Source organism: Anser brachyrhynchus (assembly GCF_964034855.1).
Source record: "Anser brachyrhynchus genome assembly, chromosome: 5".
Taxonomy (NCBI): Eukaryota; Metazoa; Chordata; class Aves; order Anseriformes; family Anatidae; genus Anser; species Anser brachyrhynchus.
The window spans coordinates 735,617-761,478 of NC_137699.1; the positions used below are offsets into that span (position 1 = coordinate 735,617).

Consider the following 25,862-nt stretch of genomic DNA (forward strand, 5'->3'; position numbering starts at 1 on the left):
TTCCTTTCTTTTGGGAGCTTTTATTTTAGCTGGAGATATTAAAACTGCTGAATCACCAAATCAATAGAGGCATAAGCTCCTTCTATGGTCATCATATCAAAGCATAAAATAACTAGTTGTTTCAATAGGAAAGCTGTAGGAGAAGGGAATATATTGATGGGTGAAATGGACCAAAAAGGAAGTATCATATGGTAAAAGGAAAGCTGTAGGAGAAGGGAATATATTAATGGGTGAAATAGACCTAAAAGGAAGTATCACATGGTAATCTATCCATTTAAAAGTTAGGCAATAGCAATGACACAACATTCTTTACTTCAAGGTATGTTTAAATGTCATTGGAGTTCAGTGTTCATAGTATCACAGTGGGATGTGTGGGGACACTAGTAATATTCAAATATAGTGTATGAAAAGTGATATTTGTATGGTTATATAATGTATCTAAACACTTCCGAGCAGAAACATTGTCCAAGTACACATATGAAGAATTACTGAAAAATGGAACAACAAAACTCTAGCATAGTAATTGTGCTGGCTACTCCACACTGGTCAAAAGCGTAATGGTCCATTACATGTATACAGATGTTAGATTGTCAAATAAAGCTTGCACATCATTGATATTGACAATGATAATTTCTTACACATGTGGAACAATAATAATTATGCATAGCCAATCTGGCAGTTCTGCTATGAGCCCAGGGAACAGAATTTGTGGATCTGGACCTGACTAGGTTGTGCCAGGAAGCATAATTTCTGACCATACTATGAAATTGTTTACATGAAGAGCTGTTTTGCTGTTTATAAAGCTTTTGCCAGAATATTTACAATTTAAATTGGAACAATTTTGTTCTTGGTGCCCATGGGGATTTATGTTTGTTCTGACCTGCTTCTTCTCATTTGTCCAGCTATTCTCAGTGTTTGGAAAGCCAACTTTTGGGATGTTAGCTGTACTTCCATTGTGAAATCTTATTAAGATTCTAAACTTGGCTGTAAGCCTCTCTGATGGACATGAGAGGCCACAACCTGATGATGATCCCTTTCAGGGTTGTTTTCAGAGGAACAGGAGCAGAAAATAAGGAAATCTTTTTTGTTATAGAAAAATTTGAAAAGTACAAGCTTTCTTTTTTTTTCTTCCACAATATGCTTACAAGATTCCATTAACATTGTTCAGCCTGCACAAATTATCTTAAAAACACTTAAAGGAAATGACTTTCCATGTTGCTCACATAGCTTAGCAGTGCTTAGCAGTTTCGCCATGAATTTCTTGTTTGCTAGATCTGATTTTGAGCTTGCTAGAACACATTGTGCAAATCAATCTGCAATACCTCCTTGTTCATGTAAGTCAGGTTCTTGGGGTAAAGGGTGAAAAGGCTATCCTGAAAGCCAGGAAGGAGAGTTTAGCATCTTTTATTAAGGTTTCTGACTCATGAGGGACATTTTTATATTTATGTTTGCATTTTTGGCTTTGGGTAGCAAGCTTAAACTTTGTGAAACACATACTGGAGGTATCTTAAAGAAGGAGACCTGGCAAGGTAGTATCATCGTGCTGAGATAAAAGAAAATATCAGATGAAATTAAACTTCAAATTTTTAACCTACCTAAGTAGGAGATAATTATCAGATATCTGAACATGTGGTTGTCTCCCAAAACTGTTTCTCATGACCTAAGAATTTATAGAAGTTACACAGAAATCTGAATAGATCTTAGATCTGAATAAGTGAAAAAAGTATATATTTAGGAAATATAAAATAAAGCATTATTGCTTATCTTTCTGCAAATAAAGTAATAGCAAAAATAGAATTGCAGTTTACTTCTGTTGCACAATGATATGATTGTTTCTCTTGTGTTTCTCTTGAAAGATCCTTTTCTATGCATAAACACTTAATGAGTGACAGGTCAGAATCCAGAGAAGTTATTGCAGGACAGTTCAGTGTCCTGCAACATCCATCAAATTGGTCTATGCTGAGTCTGGCTATTTTGTTGTTGCTGTGCTGAGATACTCTGTAATCTCATGCATATGCTGAATCGAACAGGAGGGGGCAGAACTGCATCAGTGTAGTCACTTGCATGTAACTTACAGGCATCTATATTGTGCGGTTAATGAAATAAGTGTAAAACTGATGTCTGCAAAAGATTTGATGATAATAATAGTTTAACGTTCACCTAAAATCAATTACTCAAATATTCAGAAACTACTCGTGTATTTTCTGCATAGGTCTTTCATTGCTGCTATGCAATTAATGAACACTTTGGAAGGAAATGCTTTCTGGGTTTTAATAGCACAGGTAGAGGAACTCAAGCATTTAACTAGATTATTCAGTGTATGCTTGAAACACAGTTGTCATTTTCACTATTGAAGTTCACTTTGTGTCTAGTTTATTTATTAATTAATTACTTGTAAAGGTGGCCTGCTTCTCTTCAGTTTCTAAAGCATTTAGTTCAGTAGTTGTTTTTCGTTTTGGTTTGGTTTTGCCATCTCAGGTTTAAAATAAAATGTTTTAAACTAAAGCACATATTTTTATCAATTTAGTAAAATATTATCTATATTAGCTATAAAACAGATTAAAATCACTATTTGTCGTGACAACTTGATTGGAATGGGATGCCATAGTTTTTATTTCCTGTATGGATTCTGATTTAAAGGCCATTCACTGAGAGTGATTTCATTCAGTCATTGTATTTTGGGTAAACTGGGCTGTTGTGGTGAGGTTTTTTTTAGAGCACAGGCTGAGCTTCTTCCCAAAGAGTTTGCAGCTTGAGTAAAGAGAAGGGCCAACAATCACAGAGCAGGCCTGGGGAGCAGGGGAATGTGTGGGTGAAGGACAAACTGAGGAGACAGTGAGATTCACTGTTTGCTTTGATACTTTAGTATTGCTTCTTTCCTTATTATTGTAGGCTCTTCTTAGCAATGGGGTCTAATGTTTTTGTTGACATTGTTGATATTTGATTTTTATTTTTTTCCAGTAATTTAATTGAAACGTAATCAAAGAATGCTAATATTTATGCTCCGGTAAAGAATATTCATGCTAATGGTAAGTAGTTTCTGAAGTAGTAAACCTTATTTTATAAGAAATCTGCAACTATTGTTTTTAACTCTTTTGGAAACTTTTAAAAAAATGGTAGGAGTGTGCTTAGGTAAGATCTTGATGTCTACAGAGTAACATAGTTGGCTTAATATATCATCAAACTAAAATAACTGAAACTGTCATCTTATTCACAGTCTGCAGGTGAGGTAGGCAGAAGGATTCTAGAGATATTTAAACAACTAACATTAAAAGCAAAATGACCTTTTGGAGACTAATAATATCAATATTCTGCTGTGTTGCAGAAGTGCTGTTTTAGGCAATATAGGTAGTCAATATTGACCTCTGTCTACACTAAGAGAATTGTTTGTTTTTTATTTGAAATTGTATGTCAGGAATGCAATATTTGATGTGAAACTTGCTTTGCAGGTCATATAGGGTCTGTCTGAACCTAACAGCTGCCTCTTCAACAAGTTGGAAGAAAGTTTGTTCAATCAGAATTTCTGTTGCAAAAACATTGTCAGTGCAGATCCTTGTGTCTCTCATTTTTGAACCAGTTTATGTCAACTGTATGGGCAATTTTGACTGCTTTGTTGTTTTACTAGATAAAATTTACTAAGTTAGAATGATATGACTGCCATAATTCCTTCCAGTTATTATGTTTTCCAATAGCAATAAAAATATTGCTAACATTGTGACTTATATCCTTCTGATAGCAAATTACTTTTTATGGACTCTGTGTTAATCTCTGCTCTTGAAATTCATACAATAAGAATGGCTGACAAAGTCCAAGAACTAAGGGTATTTTTTTCTGAAATTAAAAAAATAATAATAATGGATGAATCGGTTAAACGCAAGCCTAGATTACAAAGAATGAAAGAAAAGAACCTTCACAAATTGTGGCACAGAATTCAAAACTCATGCAGTTATACAGTGTTTTGATACCAGTCTCTTTACAATACATATGCATCTGTGAGGTGTGAACACAGCCCTTATATGATGTGAAACAAATAAGAAACTTAATACATTGCAGGCACAGAACCCACATTTTCCTGTAGAACTGTGCAACAGGATCCAGCTGATCACTTCAACAGTGTTATTATGTGGGAAGACAAATCTTGAAAACCATGTAAACTGATGGAATTTGTGTTCCTGCAAGTGCAAGCCAAACATTTTGAAAGGGCATATTCTTTTGGTTCCCAAGATATGACCTTCATGACTCAAAACTGAGAATTCTTATGCAAATGTTGATTTTTACTTCACATCACGTTAGCAAAAGCATCCAGCTAAAATTTAAAAACACTTCTAATATTAACTCTGTTCTTTGGCAAATTCACCTGTCAAAACTTCCAGCTTCCTGTTTTTCAACAGGGAGTTGTATTCTGAAGGCCAAAATAGCACTGTACTAAAACCTGTATACATGGATCCAAATAAATATTGAATCTTGAGCTAATTTGTAGTTGTTTTAAATGCTAATAAACACAAGGTTTATTCGTCAGTGTAAACTTGCTGGATAATTCAGATGAACAGATGAAGCTGGGGCTGTAATTCTCTGAAAACAATTTTGAGAATTGAATCTGATACATTTTAAAAATCTTTCTTGTACAGACTTAATACAGTAATTGTTTATTTGTTGTGTATTCACTGCAAAGGTCTTCAAAGGTTTAGATACAAAGTGCACTATTAAAGCGTTTGGAGTAAAAAAATTGCTAATACTAATGCCAACAAAAGCCAAAAGGTTATGTATATGGTTTAGTCCATTCATTGGATGCTCTTGACACTAGTGTAATATTGGTTCCTTTTTCTGTGATGTGTGGTTGCATGAAAGAAAGTAAAACATATCATAACTGGCAATTATGAAGGCTTGCATTTTCCCCTTCAGTTAAAATAGTTTATTTTGCAAGTCATTTATATAGTGAAAGAGTACATACTTAGATTTACAAAAATGGTGGTTTCCTATCACGAATTCTGTATTGAAATAGAGAATAACGATTTCTGCTCAGTTTTCTCTGCTTCCAGAATCTTAGTCTGCTTACGTATTAGGTGCCAGAAGTTTCTTAAGTGACTATATAGTTATTACTCAATATTTTCTTATGATAGATGTGGTTGATATTATCAGAATGATAGTAAGAATGTGAGTTGAGCAAATCTTTAGCAAGCTGGAGGAATTGGATGGCTCCTTAAGAACTGGGGACTTTTTTAGAGGAATGAGATCATTCTTGCCCTCACTGGACTTCATGTAGCCTCAGAATGATGAAAGTACCTTTTCCATAACTAGCTTTCTTACCTATCTTCTTAATCTTAGAAATTCTGTGACAGTAACAAGTACTCATTATCTCAGACTAGATGGTCATGATTCCTAGCCTGTTTCAGCAGAAGCAGTTTTTCTTTCCTCAGAGAAAATTACAAGATATCCATTTCTCTTTACTGTTTAGCTTTCCTCCTCCAGCCTGACTATAATGTTAGTTGCATAGTAAGTAAGTAAAGATATCCCTATGTATTTTTTTTTATTTTTGGTTCCTGACTTATAGTTCAAAATGTTTTAATATAAATTGTAAATGAATGAATAATGTTTGAAGCCATGAATAATTCTGGTTGATTTATTCAACTTACTTTCACTTCTAATCTGGCATACTTTATATTACCTGTTTGGAATTTCAAACCATATGAATTGCCTCAAGCATTTCCTCTCATGTTCTCTTTCTCTGTCAGATAGATTGCCATATAACCTAATGAACTTTATAGCAATTAGCTTGCTGAGACCCTGTTTCTTTTACAATTCCCAAGATTTGTGCTACAATGAATTATATAATTCATTGGTCTCTCCACCAGGGCAAAAACTTCATTACTAGCAACAATTGATGGCCCAGCCAATTTTCAGTCACTTCTTCAAATTAACTTAACCTGGAAATGCTTCTTAAATAAATAGAAATTGCAGGGTTTATTCGTGAATACAACAATTTCACTCTGTACTGCATTAAACCTAATACAAGCTATACTTAAAGTAGATTTTTCTTGAATTTCTATCAGTGATTTCTCAAGTGTTGATTTAAAGACATGACAGAATATGGGTTAGTCCTTAGTCATAGGAAAATTATTCAATTATTCTTGTGAAAGATGCAAATATTTCTATAATAGGACTCTCTTTACATGCATCTTGAAAACTAGTAGATGTCCTACTGCTAATAAAATTGCATCTCCCTGTTTTAGAGCTTCTCACATTTTCAAGAAAGATCAGAATTCTGTCTACATATTTCTGCTATTTCTGAAGGCAATAATTTGATCCCTTGAGGATATAAAACATATTAGTTTTATTCTGTATCTAGACAAAGAATATAAATCTACTGTACCTAAAGAAGTTTTCTCTAAGTGCTTTTTTTTCTGGCTGGCAAGCTGGCTTTTACTTGAGTTAAACATTTGAAGCTGTACAATCCATGTAATTTCATACTTCAAATCTTATGTATCTTCTTTCTTTTTGACATAATGTGGGAATTAATTTTCATCGTACTTCTGCAATACACATGCTATTCAGATGCCAAACTCTTGTTTTCATAAGTGTCCCTTTGAATGCATTAAATTCAGTAGTTTATACAAGTTTCATTGAGGTTTATTTATAATTCCGTCAGAAGAATAACATATTCTCTATAAAACTACATCACCTAGTGTTCATTATATTTATCCTCTTGGATTCTTTGTTGGTAGACTCCAACCCTCAGTAGAACATGGCAAGCAGAAATGGTCTCGGGCTGTGTAGGGTACTGTTGACTTCTTGTGGTCACCACTCAGTCTTGCCTTTTAAAAGGCAAGATGCAAGATGCCCTGTTCAGCTTCTTACTTTCTAAGGGCTTAAATGAACTGGAAGATCCTTAGGTTCTTGGAATATCACCTTCAGTTATCCTTTGTTCATGACTATCTGTAATTTTTGCTCCTGAAGTATCTTCTCACACAATTTTTACTCAGCCACACCTTCTGTCAGTTGAAGAATATGTTTATTCTTCAAATAGTGGTAAGTGGAATTTTCATTTCTGCTTCCCGATTTGGCATCGTTTTCAGCTTGTGATAGAATTCCTGGTGTCCATTTTTGAGTGGTAAGTTGCTTAGAGATTTGTTGTTTTACAGCAGTCTCTGTTTCATGTATGTTCATGAACAAATACAATGTTTTTGTAGAGAAATACTGTGATATTGGATACTATGATTTTTGTTTTATGAAATAAAGGGAAACGATTATGTCCAACTGGCAATTCTTTACTAGCTGATGAAAAAAAATAAAGTTTGTGTGTGTACTCTCCTCTGTTTGGTAGTACTTGCACATTTCTGGGCAAGTCCATCAGTTTCTGCTGTGCCATAGTTTATGGATAGGATGAGCTGTCAATCTGAAATAGACTCATTCTGTTAAGATGCACTCTCTACAATTGGTGGAATAAAAAATGAAGTTCATGTTGGTCAATTCTACTTTGACATTCTTTCTTCTGCTGTTGCTTCAGCATGTTAGGGATATTGCATGGAACAAGACAATAAAATAGCTAATGACAAAGTGAACTTTGCGTGAGATAAATTAAAGTTAATATGAAGAATGTTGCCTTATGTGAGATATTCCTGAGTTAGGGAAAAGGATTGGCAACTTGAATAATCCTGTTGTTTATTCACTGAAGGAGTAACTTTTAAAATTTTTTGGTTTTAGTCTGGTTATTTCTGTGATTAGTATTTATGCTATCTGTTTACTAGCAGTATGTCTTATTTTGGCTTCTGTCCACTTGAATACTGACTAGTTACTTTGGTTTTCAAAGGTGCATCAATGCTGAAATCTATCTGCAATTGGTGCTATAGCATTGTATATTAATCTGTCTTGTGCTGAATCATTTTTTTGCTCTTCATTTCCTTTTGGTCTTTTCATTTCTGTACTTTTAAAATACAGTGATTAACTTTTTCAGTTTCCTTTCTTTGTGATTGAAACTACCTGTTGGTGTATGCATGTGCGTGTATTTGTATATGTACACACTGCCTTTAGTGGGAAAAAAAAATTATAGTACTTAGAAACTTGTCCAGCTTCACTGTCTTTATGGTAGAGTCTGTCTTTGAACTGGTAAAGTAAACTGAAATAAAACGTCATAACTAGTTTTATATGTTACTGGAAGACAGAATGTTAGAATTTAATTTACACCTAAATAACATGAAATATTATTGTAGAATTATATGAAATTGTGTAGACAGTTTCTGTCTTCCAAATCTAATTTACTTCGTGGTGATTAATGGAGGAGATTTTTGTTCCTAAGTCACTTAATTTGTTCTGGAAATCCCACTTACCAGTATTTGGAGAATTAGCAGTTTCATTTAAGAACTTTCAAGTTGTTCTTCTATGTATTTTAAGATAAGTTCATTGAGGAAATTCTCAGTCTTGAAAACATGGGCATCCAAACAAAGGAAAAAATGACAGAATCATAATATGATATCATCTGACTGGGGAATGCCAAACCTTTCAAATAGTTGTAGAATATTTTTCAGTTATTTAAATAGGTGTCTGTGAATCATACAGTTAATATTTACTCTAGAATCTGAGTATACTGTTGAAGGCACTGAAGAATAGAAAAGCTGGAACTCAGTTATATATACTATACAATTTATAACCCATTTATCCTATACATATAGGATAATATAGGATAATAGGAAATATATTTTCTCAATTAAATATTTTGATAAAAATAAGTAATTTCATTAATTTTATGATTAAGTTTTTGTCTGGGTCGCCTAACATTTTTATTCCAACTGATACTTATTTTTAAGAAAGCCAAATATGAGCATTTTATGACTTTCCTGTTGTATGGATGCAGGGTTCCAAACCACTGAAGATGTTCCCATATCTCTAATTTTACTCATTCACACATGGATTACTCATTCACACATGGATTGAAAATGAATAGCCTGATGTGCTTTTTGATATTTTTTATTAAAAAAAAAAAAAGAAAAAGAAGATTAGTATTATTTCCATAGTAACTTTTATATATGATCTTGAAAGACTTTATTCTGCCTGTGACAGTCAGAATAACATGAATTATTTTTAACTGTTTGGGATTGGCCAAGTCTTTTCTTCTGAGGATTAGAGGGAAACCTTTGATTGCTTTTAATAGTTTCTGAATGTGACTTATGTGAAACTTTGTCATGCTGAAGTGTCTGTTTGCATTTACAATTTTTAAATATTTTATCTCAAGTGAATAGGAGCTTATTCTTTGCATTTGTGAAAGCAGAAGTTTTCTAGTTGGCTTGTATATCTGACTCAACCATCAGATGCATTCCTTTTAAAGGCAGAAAATTTGCCAAGTCTAGAACTATATATTTCATCCTGTGGTATCACTACCACATATATATTGATTACTGCCACCAAAAAAAAAAAAAAAAAAAAAAAAGAGGTCAGATCTTCACTATTGGAACACGTTTCAGATTAATTATACTTACTGAAAAAATATTGACTTGAAATTGTTTTAAAGAATTTCTCTAGAAATGTATTATTCCAGATATTTTTTACAGAAAGTCAAAAATAAGAATCATAATAAATCATCTAGGCTTTGCCACCATAATTATATTTGTATATAATTATATATACATATTTATATATTTTTAATGTATTTCGAAATACATTTTACCACATTCTCAGGTTATATGTGCATGCAAGCCTGAAATTATAAAGCACCTCTTGACTTGTGCTTCAGTTCCAAATGTACTTGTTACAATCATGGGCCCTTTTTCCTTTTTCTGTTTCTGAGCACTAGGGCTTTCCAGGTACTAGGCATGGCTCAGCTGCAGCACATCATTATGGAAATTTAAGGCTTAGAACAATCTTGATAAATGATATGTTATGTACATTTATATAGTTAACAGTTCTGTTTCCTATTTTACTTTTAAGAGGTAACTCCCTCATGAGAATCCCAGAAATGGCATGTGTCCAGTGGCTTCCTCACACTTTCAAGCAACACTTTTTTTTCAGATGATTGTATCCTTAATTTAATGGCTAGTGATAATAAACTATTTTGAAACCTGTTTCACAATGGGTAGAAATACATTTTATTTTTCAAGTGCTAGGCTATCTGCTGTGCCAAGAAATTCTCTGGCAAACAATTAATTATGTCCACAGATAGAGTCTGACAAAAAATGTGCTTCAAGCCACAAGTCAGAAGCTTAACCACTGTTTGTGTCAAGTTACTTCATGGCTTGTGATTTTGGTTAGTTGGGTGGGAATGTGGCTGTGAAGCAGTCTTCTTTGTTTGCAATACAGGCACCCGCTTTAGCCAGCTTATAGAGCTGTATGTAAAATGGCCTCTTTGCTTTCACTTAACAGGATGTCGTTCACCTTTCTGCTCTGCTGAGCACCATTGCATGACTTCACAGCCCAGGAATTAAACCCAACGCACAAAGCAGCTTTACCAGTAATTGTCTGCAGATTAAATTAAATGCCTGTTCTCATACAGTGTTTGTGAATTGTATCAGACCCACTTCTCAGTTTACACACTTGTTTCTGTCATTAAGAGGCAGCTACTGAAAAATACTGCAGTCCTTGGGAGTCCATCTCTCTCACGATTGGATGAAAGTACTGGGGATTTTGTGTGTTCAACATGATGTTAATTCTATTGTGTTTCATAATGAAACAAATAGCTTAGTCCTCTAGTAGAACATCAATGTATTTTATTGATGTAGCTACTGTCAGTTGCTCTGCTTTACGGTGTAACTTTTAAATCCCCACTATCACAACATTTGGCAGCGTGACATTTTGGTTTCATTTTTATGTAAAGTTTGGAGGGATGGGTATAATTCAGGTAGTCTTTTTTAATTGGCATAAAATAATCTTGACTAGTTTAAATAAGTCATGCCTTTTTCTTTTAAATTTTGTGTGTTGGATTTTCATATGTGGAGAGTATAAAGCTGTTAATTTATGAAGAAAACATTTAAACATAATGAAATTAAAGAGCCAGACAGTTTCTGTTGAGGTGGATTGATGTATGCATTTCCTCTATTTTCATTTTCTCATGATTGTTTACTGTACCACTGGATTGCATAACTTTTCCAGAAAATCTTGATGTGCTGCAGCCTGCTTTTTGCTTGAAAAGTATATCTCATCACTGACTGTCCAGCTGGTGTAGCTTATGAATAAGAGTTTGGGGCTCGTCATCTTTTTTAAAATTTCACAACCTCAAATTTCTCATTAACAGCATGCCCCATGGTTGCTAAACTTTTCCCACCAATCTTTCAATGATCTTGAAGACCAGCTCATTATCATGTTACTCAACATGATCTTTGCATAATTCCTATAATCAGGTTAGATGTGAAAGTCATCTCAAAACTTGAGTTTGGTGCAGTATTCTGTACAGAAGCAAAGATAATATGGAATTACCTTCACATTTCTTAACGCAGGGAAGTCTGGTTAAAATCTGACAGCAATCATTCAGCCTCAGACAGATTTTACAAATGTCCCTGAACCGCGATGGTTTTATTTATGAAAAACGCTTAAGATCGCTCCTTTTTGAAGAATAGTGTAGTTTTCAATACTATACTAATGTAGTTTTTAGAGTGGTGTTTTTTTTAACATTAAAGTTTTAATTCCTCCAACTTCTAACATGTTCTTACGAAACAGTTAAATCCATGGGACAACACTGAGTCATTTTAAGAGTTGGTCAAGAGTTAAGGTACTTTTTTGAATTGCATACTGCTTTCTAGTCAGAAAAGGAGATAGAATAGACTTTTGAAAATGATACACAGGTTAATCCTTTCTATTAATCCTTTCAAGTTTTATACAAAGGGATTAATTTTTTGTTGTTGTATAGAGTATGAAATTCTGCTTGCTGAAGGAAAAAGATTACATTTTTTTTCTTTTAAAATTGGTTGAAAAGATTTCATACATATTGTGTCAGGCACCTTGTGTACTAGCATTAGAAAGAAGATTCATTGTAAATGAAGTACATTATTTATTACTTCACAGTTATCTTCAGACATCTTGCCTTTATTTTAACCGATACTTCTGGAAACGACTGCTGAATGGGTGGGAACACAGGATACTCTCTGAGGTCTACTGTACTTAAATATTTTGGCAGAAGGACTTCCTTTCATTCCAAATTGGAAAGTTTTTACGAAACGGTTCTAAAGTGAGATTGAACAAAGTACCAAGAACAAAGTACCAAGATCAATTGGATGATTATCAACATACCTTGAAGTTCTGGCTAAGTCAGAATTTTAGGAGAAGTTTGCATCACAGCACTGGAGGTCTTCATCAGTGTAATGACGGATATTTTTTTTGTCAGCAACATGGGAAGGAGTTCAAGAAAGAAAAGGTAAATATGAAGACCATATTTCTACCAGTCCTGTGACATCAAAGTGTTTCCTTAGGAAACACCTGTGTCTATGGTGCAGATACAGCTGTATAGCCTCCTTCCAGCTCTTCATTTGTATTCTCAGCCTGGCTTTGCCTAAGGTTCTCATTAGGAAGCTGAAAGTACCAGGAAAATGAGAACCCACTGTGAAATGTTCTTACCTTAAATGCCATGCTATCAGGGCAGTATGTACATGATCATACATGTTATTCCATGCTAGACTTCACTTCGTTGTCTTATAATTTTTTTGTTTGTTTGTTTTGCTTTTGCTAATATGGTAGACGTAATTCTTCCTACTCAATCTCAGTCTGATTCAGCCTTTCTTCATTGTTCACATGACCAGAACTCTCAGCCAGGCCCTTATCATTTCATGTCTTGACAACTCCAGCCATTTTCATTCTAGTCACAACAAATACTGCCTTGCAACATTTATATATTTTTAAATATTTTTCTTCTTGTTATTTTGATGTTCCATTGTTCACTTTCTTGTACTGTGGGATTATTTGCTTTAACTTTCTAGACCACACCTTACCATCTCTTATATGTTTGAACTGGTGACTGTATGGCACCTGTAATGCCAGTCTTTATTGCCCTTTTAAGTGTTTCCAACAAGTATTTTTAAATTTCCCTCTATCCTATTTAATGCGTAGTATTAACTAAAATTCTTCAGCACTATCTCATTGTCCTTTCATTCCTTCCTAATTGGATCTCTAAATTCTACTGTAAATATATATTAAATAGTCAAACTACATTTGACTGTATAATAACAGTACAAACCTATCATAATACTTTAAAAACCACGTGGGAATTCTTGGCTACCACCAAATGAAGCTCTGGCACTAATTCAACCAATGCTAAAGTGAATATGATTGTTGTTAAAAGTGCAACTTGTTCATTACAATGTTACTTTTATTAAAGCTTACCAGGACAGTGTTGTAACTGAATGTCTCGTCCATATCAATCTATCTAATGTAGTTTTCTTGACAGTAAGTTGATGGTAAGAGTCTATTGGGAATTCTTTTTTCTTTTTTTCTTTCTTTTTTTTTTGTGGTAAGAATTACAAGGAAGTTTTTTTTCAGATATGTCTGCATGGCTACAGTCTTTCTCCTTAAGCATGGCAGTATGGCATAAGCATCTACTTGCTACTTGGGTACCTCAGGCTAACATTAGATTCCTCTGAGATTCTCAAAACTGTTGCTTAGCAACACCTCAAAAAAAGCAGACACCCCAAAACTCTAAATATTATCTGTTTTTTTTGTTGTTGTTTGTTTGTTTGTTTTTTATGATGTTAGCTAAAAAGTTTTGTATGCACAATCAGTTTCTGTGCACTGTGCTGACATGCAGCTTGGCAGCTAAGCCCCGTATGGGTTTTAACATATTATACGATCTCCCTCCCTCCTGGTCGATTTTTCTCTAGCAGCACAAAGGATAGAGACTTGTGGGGCTGACATGCCTACATGCACTCCTTGCTCTGCTTGGGTTTTGCTTTGTGTTTTCTCTCTGTGAGGAAAAGTTTGGCTTGGCTTAGGTTCCCGGTGCCAAGAGAGTGGATTTTCATTTCAGTTGCAAGGCATGGAGCTAGATATGAAGTATCAAGTTATCTTCTGCTATATTTTTTTTGAATGACTGGTGTAGGTAGCTGCTTTTCTTTATTTTCTGTCCTCAATGATCTCTTTGTAAGATGTTTCATTTTGGCCAGGCATTTTGTACAGGTCCTGGATGCCTGTCTCAGAATGTCGATTTCCATTATGTTACAGAACCAACTAATCGTGTTCCCAAAGAAGTATAAGCAGCCTATATTGTTTGTCTGTAATTTGCTAATTTCATAATTTTCTATGTCTCTCCCCCCAGTTTCTGCCTGCCTGTGAAATCCCGTTGTTTTGTAAGAAGCAAAATATTTGGGTGATGAGCAAGTAGAAGGGAAACTTATCTACAGTTATCTACTTAACGCATCACAGTGGCTTTGAACTACTTCATTACATGTTCATTAGTTCATGTTACAGTTGATACCAACTTAATCCTATTAGTATTTAGCATGTTGTACAGCTATGGGAGTGATAATATGGAAGGCTTTTGTAAGGAAGTACTCATAGCCTTAGATTGCTGTGAAAGCCTTCTTACTGTCTTCATTACAAGCTGGGAGAAGGAAATTGCTTGCATACTCTAAGGCATAACAAGGGAGGTTACATTTTTACAGAAAACAACAATATTTTGTCAGAAATAACTGCACTAATTGCTACCACAAAATAACAATTTATAAAACTACTGCAAATAAATTACCCAAACAGGGTAATAACAACTTCATAAGTACTTATTTCTATTTCTAATCAATGATAGCATGATCCAAGAAACTATTGCCCTGATGCAGGAAATCTTAGCTTTCACTTTTGATACAATTTTGAAGACCCAATTGTATTCAAATTACCTTTAGAAATTTAGCTGAGATTTCTGTTTAGTCTGGATAAGATAGTCGCATAAACTAATCTTAGAATATCATACTTAATCACTACGGTGGCAGAGGGGAGTAAAAAGTACAAGTTTTAAGTCAGCAGATTTTGTGTTTAATTTGCAAATGTATAACAATATTATATGTCAATGATCTGGGATAACAAATGCCCATAGGAAAGTAATCTGAAATTTAAATATGCAGATAAGTACTGGACCAAGAATGAGTGTAGTATTGTATAAAATTAGAAAGTAAGGAAAACATGGCAATAAAAAATGGTGGTATTAAAGCTGCCTGTAAATATTCCCATGTCTGTAACATTTACAGATACAGTCTGAGAACAGGCTTCAAGGTTTTATTGTATTCTGAGAAATATTCCTTAGAATATATTCAGGATTGAAAACTACCTTTGTAGACAGTATGATAAATGCAAGAGGGAGCTCTTGTGAAATTGACCTTTATTGAGCTTGATCGCCACAAAATAAAAATCCAGTTAAGGCATTGAAAAGATAAAGAAGACCATCTGTGAGGGAATTTGCCACAGATCTAATTGTAAGCTAATTTTTTAGATAAAGAGGGTATTGTACTTTGCAAGAGATAAAATAAAGAAGTTAGAAATCATTTTAAGTTATGGTATCAAAGACTATTTGCTGTGAATATGAGCAAATTGAATAAAAGTAAAGAACCAGTGCTTCTTGGTCAGTTAAGCATGAGGTTACATGCACATTCTTTCGTGAAAGGATGATACTGCATTCCACTGAAAATGCTTGGGGCAGCGTTGTGAGAAACACATTTCTTACCCTGAGACATCTTACCTGATTTCTAAAATTCAGCAGTGGCCATATGCACTAAACTTTAGTTTGTTCCACAGGTGATGGCAGGGGGCATGAGATAATGAGTTCCAGGTGATGGAGGAGAGGCAGCTTTTTGTACTGCTTAACTGAAGACTGTTTGGCACAAAGAATGATTAACTGCTACTTGGTTGATTTTTGTACTAACAGGGGACAGGGAAAGATAACGTTTGTTTTCTTCATCTTTTACAGGTAATTTTTCAGGTTCTTGTTAACAAATACCTTAAAAGAAAAAAAAAAAAAGAAGAAAAAAACGATTGTGCATGATTAAATTCATGGAGAATGAATTAGGAAGCAAAGTTTGTGGGGTGACTAAAAGTGCTTCACAAAGCCTCGTTAAGGTTAGTAAAGTAGTAAAATACTGCTCTAGCTATAGAAATGATATTGCTGATAAAAAAAAAAAACACACAAGACATTTGCTTAAAGCTTAGCCTAGATTAGATGAAGGTAATAGTGCGGTAATGCAATCACTATCAACTGCTGAAGTTTGCCTGTGCAGATTGATAAGTTATGTAAATAAGAGTTTGATTTATAGATTAAAAACTTCTAAAATTGTCCTATTAGTAAAGGTAGGAGACTTTCTCATTACAGTACCTACCAAAGAATCAGTGATCTTCTGCAGCGTAGACCTAAATTTAGGAATAGAGAGAAATCTAATACTCAGCAAGTGTGCTTCAAAGTCAAAACACTATTAAAATACTTTTTAATCTGCTAAATAAGGTAGAATAGTCTACACAGAAACCTTTGATGCTGTATATCTCGCATGAGCACCTGTAGTCAGCATGATCAGACCAGCAACTCTCCTGAAATGTTATTTAGATCTTGTCTGTCTGGAGGTGATCAGGAGCATTAAACATATTACGACAATGTGCTTGATTGAAGAATTTTAAATCCCACCTCTTACTTGCATTATATCCCTCTCCTTTCAGTAAGCTTTTTTAAAGATTTTTAACTGCTTAGCTCACATAAATACTGTGTATTTCTGTAGCTAAGACCTTACTATATATTTTCTAATTAAGATAAAAAGACTTAAAAAGAATGAGTAGAAGGACCCTGTCATGGGATATATGAAGATGAAATATATTCTACAAGGAACTTATATATGATAATATACGCTGGGATGTATGTTTAATCTCTCTATGTAAAATCCGTATCATTCTGATCACATTATTTTTTAATAATTTTAAGCCTACATATATCTTTAGTACTTCTGTAGTGGTAGTATTATTTCAAAGATGGCTCTAAATATGTCCCAGACTTTGTAATTGGCTTCTTTATTTTCTAAGCTTTTCAGGTATAGTTGAACATGTTTCCTACAACAGTCAAACTTACAAGTGCCGCTTCTCATGGCAGCACTCATAACTAATCCAATATTTGTTCATCAAATGAAAAAAAATTGTATTACTGTAATCTGCTTAATTACTTTATTGTATCCATCTGCTCTTTTTTTTCTTTTCAAAATACAGGTGCATCCAGACCACAGCTACTTTTGACCCTACCAGCTATTTTTCACGTTTTATGCTGAGAGAGGTATGTTGCATGAATAACAACTGAAGCCTGATTTCATTAGTGAGAGTATATCTGTTTGTTTTGGTATGGTTTGTTTTGTTTCAAGTTTCTCTTACCTTCTAGATACCATGGGAGTAATTGTATGACAACGTATTGCAGTCTACACTTCAGTTAGTGAAATCAAGAAGCAGTGCAGGAGAGTCATTCATTCAAATAAAGCTTGTAGAACAAGTCTCTTACGCTTTTCCTGCCCAAATGTTTTGCTTGAAGCTGTTTTTATGTATAAGTCTCAGTTGTGACCTTCATTAGGAAATAATGAATGATAGACTGGTAAATTCCAAATGCCAACCATATTTATTACCTTTTGCAATACTGCTTAAGTAAATTAAGTCAGTTAGAGCCCTAAAAGAGCACTTAATCCAGAGGTAGTTGTGTACAGAAATTGCACCATCTTTCATAGCAATCTTGGTTTGTGTTTGGCTGATCTATGAGCCACATTAGTCAAACTGAATCCAAAAGAGTTATGGCAGATGAGGTTGATGTCATTAAGTTAGAGTCTGGACCTGAAGAACATATATGCATGTATTTTTGTTCTTTGTGCATGATGCAATCCAAGATGTCTTTTTTATTTTTAATATGTGGAAGTCTGCCATAGTATCTTCATGTACTCTGTGCCATTTTTCAGTCCTCGATGATGATAAGAACTATGCAGGTCTCATTACTCACTGTGTAATACACATAGTATTTGTGGTATTCCTAGCATGTCTTAATTATTTTGTATCAACTTACTGTCATCTACCTACCAAAGCACTTAAGGGCCTGCATGATATAAAAACCAGTAGACGCTATTAACTAGTGTTAGTATTGGACCTATGTAAAACAAAAACTACAACAAAAAATTATTTTGTGCTGTGCAAAGATAGTTTTGAATAGCCAAGCAAATCCTTTTCTTTATAATCACTTGTCTTAGACACAAGAAATGAGATATATTTTTCAGTCTGGACACAAGTACTTAGTTGTTGAAGAGAAAAATGGAAGGAATTTACTCATTATTTGTACTATAAAGAGACAAATGGGAAATATATGAATCACATTTCTGCACTGATAGAAACTGCTATAGGACCTGGTTTGTCTTGTTAAAGAAACCTCTCAAGTTTATGTTGATCTCAAAGGTGCCTAGTTCCATATTTGATGTCAGTAAGTCTACTGGCATTTTACAAGCAAAGATGATCCCTACCAATTTCAGATAATGTGCTTAAATCTATGTTCCCAAAGAAAGTCTTGTTTTTTAATAGTAGTAATCCTTTAATTGACTGGGTGTGGAAACACCACAGGGCCTTTTCTGTGTTCCCTGGCAAGAGGCTTTCTGTGTATAATCTGTTGCAGATGTTTAAAAAAACCACCTCAATGATATATATAAAGTTTATTGTGTTTTTAATCTCTTTCTTTGAAAATTTGTAAAGCCATAATGTTCAATACATTTACTGACACAAATAATGATACAGTGATACTTTATGAAATGAGTATAGTAAGTATTTGAATAAATCAAAAAACTTAAAACAGAAGCTAGCATAAAGTGGTATCTGTTTGGAGAAACAGTGCTTTAGAACTGTATGTAAAGAAAATATAAATTTGAAAAGGGGTATAGGAGATAATGATATAGGCTTCTTTGTTTTTATTTACATTCACCACCTAAGAAAAAGTTTAGCTAAAGAGTAAAGCTGCAGTGTTTTTGTCTTTATGACAATAATATCCAGTCCTTTCACTGGGCTCTGAACTCGTTTCAGGTGTCCTGCAAGCAAATGTGACACATTAGTAAAATGAAAACATTTATTAATAATATTGTCGGTTATGTAATATTTTTGAGCACCTTAGAATTAAAATAGCGTAGGCATAACCAGCAACATTTTTTTGACGCACATCAGGTTGAACCAACAGATTGGTAAAGTTTTCCTAGCTATTAAGAGTTGGAAACTTCATATTCACTTAGGAAATCTTACTCAGTATCTGCCAAGTGTGTGGTCATATTACAGTACATAAAAATGCACTAAATTGTATGTTGAGAATAAAGTACACCAAATACCTTTAGAACTTTTTTGCAATATAAGATATGTACATATAGTGAAAGTATTCTTTCTTCATACTCCTGGAATTTTAAAGCTCATTTTACGTGACAATTGTTTACTTCAACTGGCATAGCAGGTTTGTTGTAGGATAGACTAGAGCTAATTTTAAAAGTGAAAGTGAGTACTTTAAACACAGAAAAGATTATTGGTAAAATAAAGCAATCTTTTAAAAAGACAAGCTACCATCATAATTTTGACTGTAGTTACTTTTGTAACTAAATTCCTGTATTGAATTGTAAAAAAGTAAAAATACTGGTTTCTCTTTCTTTCTGTTGGTCTTTTCAAATAAATTTTACATAAATAGGATATGGTAATTTCTGTAAATGTAAAGCAAGAAAAAGTATATATGTTCAAAAGCATCAAACTTTTGAAGCTGCTTACTTCTCTCCTTTTTCACTCACTTAGGTCTTTTTTCTTCCTAGCCTCAAAATTCTATGTAGTCATTTAATTTTTTGTTTGTCCCATTTTGAAGACTATTTGTTCATTTCCAAAGCAAGTAACAAATCAGAAAGTATAGCTTAAAATCAAACTTACTGTAGATTGCTGGCTGAGTTAAAGTCATTAAAACCACAGAATACCTTTTAAAAACTGTAATCTTTAACACAAAGAGTAATTTCTTCACAGTTATCTGTTGTGGTATTCAAAGATCTTTTTGTCAAATACTATATGTAATATAGAGAGAGATTTTATGGAATTAGAGATTAATTCGCTGTTTAACATTCCCTGTTTCAATGCACTTCTGCCAAGACATTTTAAGAGAGGAGAGAATACAATTTCATTTTCAGTTTTATATGCTATACTGTTGTCAGTAGGCAAGGCTTTTATACAGTAATAAATATGTGAAAGATGTACCTATTTCAGAAGTCATTGTTTCTATACGAATATACTGGATTTAGAGGTCTGATCTGGGAAAAAGATAAATTCTAATCATGCCAAAGAACAAGCAGGAAAATCCCTATGTGATTCTTTACACACAGTAATTCATTTAATTTCAAACAACTTTATTTCCTAACTATCACTGAAGTTGGTGTTAGCAAAGATTAACAGCTTAGAACGTGATGGAAGAAAAGATAAAATACAATTTATTGCACTATACCAGTATTCAGTGTTATAGTAAGCATGCAAAAGACATTGAGGGCTGTCTAGAATAGCACTCTGCTTCCAAAACAACTAAAAACTTTGACATGCAGTATGTTGAATCCTGCTTGCAGCTGTAGTAATGACTTTCTAATTCCTCTGAAAATGATTAAAGATACCACTAAACAAATTTCTCATGAAAAAAATGCCTAATTACAGTTTTATTAAAGCTAGCACTGCAAGTTCCCTGGTGACATCCAATAACATAACTGACAATGACTAGGAGTTCCATGCTATATTCTTTCCTGTTACATTTTTGAGAAGTTTGGTCACCTTGGAACATGAATGATGTAGAATTTAAGCAGAAGACTGGGATTATTATCATTTTTTTTTTGCTGCTTAGTGAACGTAAAATCTGTGGACGCCCTTATTCTGCTTCCTGAGCAGTAGAACGGTAATAATAACATTCTGGAATTATTTTTACAGTTGAAGTTTTTAAGAAGCTTTAAAGATTAAGCACAAAAAATTATTCATTGGATTGAAAACTAATCTGTGAGTAAAAAAGAGGAGTAAGACATGCCTGAGGGAGAACATGTTTGTGTCAGGGGTACACGATACAAACTGCTCTTTATGTACAGAGGTGGGGCATTGTTCTTGATGGTATTACAGAGAAGATCCAGGACTTACAACAGTGTTGTGGTTTAACCCGGCTGGCAGCTAAACACCACACAGCCGTTCGCTCACCCTCCCCCCTCCCTCTCTGGGATGGGGGAGAGAAACGGGAAAGTGAAGCCGGTGAGTTGAGATAAAGACAGTTTATTAAGACAGGAATATAATAATAACAATAATAATAATAATAGTGATAATGATAATAGTATTAATAATAATAATGTGTAAGAAAACAAGTGATGCACAATGCAATTGCTCACCACCCGCTGACCGATGCCCAGCCTATCCCCGAGCAGCCGGCCCCCCACCCCGGCTAGCCACCCCTATATATTGTTTAGCATGACGTCAGATGGTATGGAATACCCCTTTGGCCAGTTTGGGTCAGCTGTCCTGGGTCTGTCCCCTCCCAGCTCCTGCTGCACCCCCAGCCTGCTCGCTGGCAGGACAGAGCGAGAAGCCGAAAAGTCCTTGGCCTGGTGTAAACACTGCTCTGCAACAATTAAAACATCAGCATGTTATCAGCGCTCTTCTCATCCTAATCCAAAACATAGCACCCTACCAGCTACTATGAGGGAAAATTAACTCTGTCCTAACTGGAAACAGGACAGATATCCACCCCTTATTCCATTACCATTTATGTCATGCTCAGGTTACACTCTTTCCAATACATTCTAATTAATCACCATTTTCATCTATGATATATAGCAATTATGGTAGTGATGACATACAGTATTATATAATAATTAACATACTACAATTCAACTCATGGGCTATTCTCACCCAGTATCAAATCCCCTTGAGGTACACACCGGACTTCCCCATTCTTTTGCATTACCCACGAAGTGCATCCAGGTCCCTGAGCAAAAGCAATTCCACGAATGGGTTTGCCTTTTCCTGCGGCAGGAGTAGCCCAGACTGTTTTACCCAGCGTGTTTCTTACGTGCACTACAGGAACTTTATCCCCTTCTACAGTGCGTAACAGGTTTGATTGGGCAGGTCCAGCTCGGTTGGCAGATCCCCTGGTATTGACTAACCAGGTGGCCTTTGCCAAATGTGTATCCCAATTTTTGAATGTCCCAGCACCCATTGCTTTCAGTGTAGTCTTCAACAGTCCATTGTATCGTTCAACTTTTCCAGAGGCTGGTGCGTGATAGGGGATGTGATACACCCACTCAATACCATGTTCTTTGGCCCAAGTGTCTATAAGGTTGTTTCGGAAATGAGTCCCATTGTCTGACTCAATTCTCTCTGGGGTGCCATGTCGCCGTAGGACTTGCTTTTCAAGGCCCAGGATAGTGTTCCGGGAGGTGGCATGGGGCACAGGATATGTTTCCAGCCATCCGGTGGTTGCTTCCACCATTGTAAGTACGTGGCGCTTGCCGTTGCGGGTTTGAGGGAGTGTGATGTAATCAATCTGCCAGGCCTCTCCATATTTATATTTCAGCCATCGTCCTCCATACCAAAGAGGTTTTGACCGTTTGGCTTGCTTGATTGCAGCACATGTTTCACAGTCATGAATAACCTGTGCTATAGTGTCCATGGTCAGGTCCACCCCTCGATCACGAGCCCATCTGTATGTTGCATCTCTACCTTGATGGCCTGAGGTGTCATGGGCCCATCGGGCTATAAATAATTCACCTTTATGTTGCCAGTCCAGGTCCACCTGAGCCACTTCAATCTTAGAAGCCTGATCCACCTGCTGGTTGTTTTGATGTTCTTCAGTAGCCCGATTCTTGGGCACATGAGCATCTACATGGCGTACCTTTACAACCAGGTTCTCTACCCAGGCAGCAATATCTTGCCACAATGCCGCAGCCCAGATGGGCTTGCCCCTACGCTGCCAGTTGTTCTGCTTCCATTGCTGTAACCACCCCCATAGGGCATTTGCTACCATCCATGAATCAGTATAGAGATAGAGAACTGGCCACTTTTCTCGTTCAGCAATATCTAAAGCCAGCTGAATGGCTTTTACTTCTGCAAACTGACTCGATTCACCTTCTCCCTCAGCAGCTTCTGCAACTCGTCGTGTAGGACTCCATACAGCAGCTTTCCATCTCCGATGCTTTCCCACAATACGACAGGACCCGTCAGTGAACAAGGCATATTTCTTCTCATTTTCCGGTAGTTTGTTGTACAGTGGGGCTTCTTCAGCACGAACCACCTCCTCCTCTGACGATATCCCAAAGTATTTGCCTTCTGGCCAGTCCATAATCACCTCCAAGATTCCTGGGCGACTGGGGTTTCCTATTCGAGCCCGCTGAGTAATCAGTGCAACCCACTTGCCCCATGTAGCATCAGTTGCATGATGTGTAGAGGGGACCCTTCCTTTGAACATCCAGCCTAGTACCGGCAGTCGGGGTGCCAGGAGGAGCTGCGCTTCAGTACCGACCACTTCCGAAGCAGATCGAACTCCTTCATATGCTGCCAATATCTCCTTTTCAGTTGGAGTATAGCGGGCTTCAGATCCTCTGTATCCCCGACTCCAAAACCCCAGGGGTCGACCTCGAGTTTCCCCAGGTTCTTTCTGCCAGAGGCTCCAGGTGGGACCATTCTCCCCGGCTGCGGTGTAGAGCACATTCTTTACATCTGGTCCTGTTCGGACTGGCCCGAGGGCTACTGCATGAACTATTTCCTGCTTAATTTGTTCAAAGGCTTGTCGTTGCTCAGGGCCCCATTCAAAAGCATTCTTCTTACGGGTTACTTGGTAGAGCGGGTTTACAATCAGACTGTAATTTGGAATATGCATTCTCCAAAACCCCACGACACCTAGGAAAGTTTGTGTTTCTTTTTTGCTAGTTGGTGGAGACATAGCTGTTATTTTGTTGATCACATCCATTGGGATTTGACGACGTCCATCTTGCCATTTTATTCCTAAAAACTGGATCTCTCGTGCAGGTCCTTTAACTTTATTCTGTTTTATGGCAAAACCGGCCTTCAGAAGGATTTGGACTATTTTCTTCCCTTTCTCGAAAACTTCTTCTGCAGTGTCACCCCACACAATGATGTCATCGATGTACTGCAGGTGTTCAGGAGCTTCCCCCTGCTCCAGCGCAGACTGGATCAGTCCATGGCAAATGGTAGGGCTGTGTTTCCACCCCTGGGGCAGCCGATTCCAAGTATATTGGACTCCCCTCCAAGTGAAAGCAAACTGTGGCCTGCACTGTGCTGCTAGAGGGATGGAGAAAAATGCATTAGCGATATCAATTGTGGCATACCACTTGGCTGCCTTTGATTCCAGTTCATACTGGAGTTCTAGCATGTCCGGCACTGCAGCACTCAGTGGTGGCGTGACTTCGTTCAGGCCACGATAGTCCACTGTTAGTCTCCACTCACCATTAGACTTTCGCACTGGCCATATGGGACTATTAAAAGGTGAATGAGTCTTGCTGATCACTCCTTGGCTCTCCAGTTGACGAATTAGCTTATGGATGGGACTCAGGGAGTCTCGGTTGGTGCGATATTGCCGCCGGTGCACAGTTGTGGTAGCGATCGGCACTTGCTGTTCTTCAACCCTCAGCAACCCCACAACAGAAGGGTCCTCTGAGAGACCAGGCAAGGTAGACAACTGTTTAATGTCCTCTGTCTCCAAAGCAGCTATGCCAAAAGCCCAGCGGAACCCTTTTGGGTCCTTGAAATATCCTCTTCTAAGATAGTCTATGCCAAGGATGCACGGAGCATCTGGGCCAGTCACAATACGGTGCTTTTGCCACTCATTACCGGTTAGACTCACTTCAGCCTCCAATACAGTTAACTGCTGGGATCCCCCCGTCACACCATAAATACAGATGGGCTCTGGCCCTTTATAGCTTGATGGCATTAGAGTACATTGTGCACCGGTGTCTACCAAAGCCTTATACTTCTGTGCGTCTGACGTGCCAGGCCATCGAATCCACACAGTCCAATAAACTCGATTGTCCCTTTCCTCCCCCTGGCTGGAGGCAGGGCCCCTCTAGTCCTGGTCAGAATCTTCATTTCTGTGTTTAAAGGACTGCCTGCTGGAAGTTGGAGCAGCAAACTTTTCAGAGAACTCCTTTTTCCCAATTGTTTTCCTTTGCAATTCACGTACCCGTGCCTCTAGGGTCGCAGTAGATTTTCCATCCCATTTTCTCATGTCCTCTCCATGGTCACGTAGGTAAAACCACAGGGTGGCGCGGTGTGTGTGCCCACCATATTGTCTTCCTTGCATAGATGAACGTTTACCCCTAATAGCTGAGACACTGGTTTGTACAGGTGGGGAGGAAAATAATCTCTCTTCAAGTTGGTGGATCTTTTCAGAAAGTTTCTCCAAAGTATTCTCTTTTAGCTGGTGGACACTGGTTCGTTCAGGTGGAGGGGAAGATAAATTCTCTTTAAGTTGGTGGACCTCTTCAGAGAGTTTCTCCACAGCTGAGACACAGGCCTGTAGGGAAGAGGAGAGATTTCCTTCGTACTGCCGGAGTATTTTAGTCACTTCATTCACTGTGGGATTCTCCTCCGCTTTCCAGGCTAGTATTGCCAATGAGCTGGCATATGATGATGGTGCACTCTGTACAAACTTCCGCCACATAGGTGGTGTACACCGGACTGCATCTGGATCTGCGGATGTTTGTGCGTCGTCTAGGGCCTTATAAATTACTTCCCGTACGGCCAATTCCCTCAGGTACTGAATTCCCTTCTCCATGGTGGTCCATTTGCTTGGTAGACATACAAGTTCTTCCTTGAAGGGATACCTTTCCTTCACAGCTGACAGGAGACGCCTCCAGAGACTGCGAGATCGTGCTCCATCTCCAATTGCTTTGTCAATGCATGCGTTCCTAGCAAGGGATCCCAGC

The 25,862-nt window shown here is 36.5% G+C and overlaps 1 long non-coding RNA gene across 12 annotated transcripts in view; it reads left to right on the forward strand.

Annotated features, from left to right (window-relative positions):
* LOC308195513 overlaps window positions 1-25,862 on the forward strand; it is a 158,085-nt gene that overhangs the window by 11,763 nt on the left and 120,460 nt on the right. For 6 of the 12 annotated variants that reach the window (XR_013951567.1, XR_013951570.1, XR_013951571.1 and 3 more), the window contains exons 4-5: window positions 15,863-16,011; window positions 17,137-17,200. This is a non-coding gene — a long non-coding RNA (uncharacterized lncRNA). Of the gene's footprint in view, window positions 1-2,961; window positions 3,030-11,826; window positions 12,335-15,690; window positions 16,012-17,136; window positions 17,201-25,862 lie in introns of those variants that run through there. The other 6 variants (XR_013951565.1, XR_013951568.1, XR_013951566.1 and 3 more) reach the window with 4 other exon arrangements.